A 343-nucleotide genomic window follows, 5' to 3' on the forward strand; every position below is an offset into this window, starting at 1 on the left:
AACTCCCAGCAGTCCCCACCCCCACGCTGTGGCACCTGTTCTCCATGTGGGGCAGCAGCTGGCTCAGCAGCAGGGCTGGGGCCTTCACGTTCACGTCCAGGATCTGAAATCAGAGCAGAGGCACCATGGAGGGTGGAGAGACATGGTCAACCCAGGGCCTCTTCTCCTAAGATGCTTGGAGTCCTAGCATCCATGCAGCAGCCCCCAATGTGTGCACCTGTGAGACACTAATCCCCCTTCTGACTGGGGCAAAAGGTGTCTCCAACTTGCCAACGGCTTCATAGGCAGGCAGGCAGGCTAAGTCACAGGCCTGTGGGCAGAGCCCTGAAAATGTGAATTGTTC

The sequence above is a fragment of the Propithecus coquereli genome, unplaced genomic scaffold (genome assembly GCF_000956105.1).
Source record: "Propithecus coquereli isolate 6110/MARCELLA unplaced genomic scaffold, Pcoq_1.0 Scaffold261, whole genome shotgun sequence".
Lineage (NCBI taxonomy): Eukaryota > Metazoa > Chordata > Mammalia > Primates > Indriidae > Propithecus > Propithecus coquereli.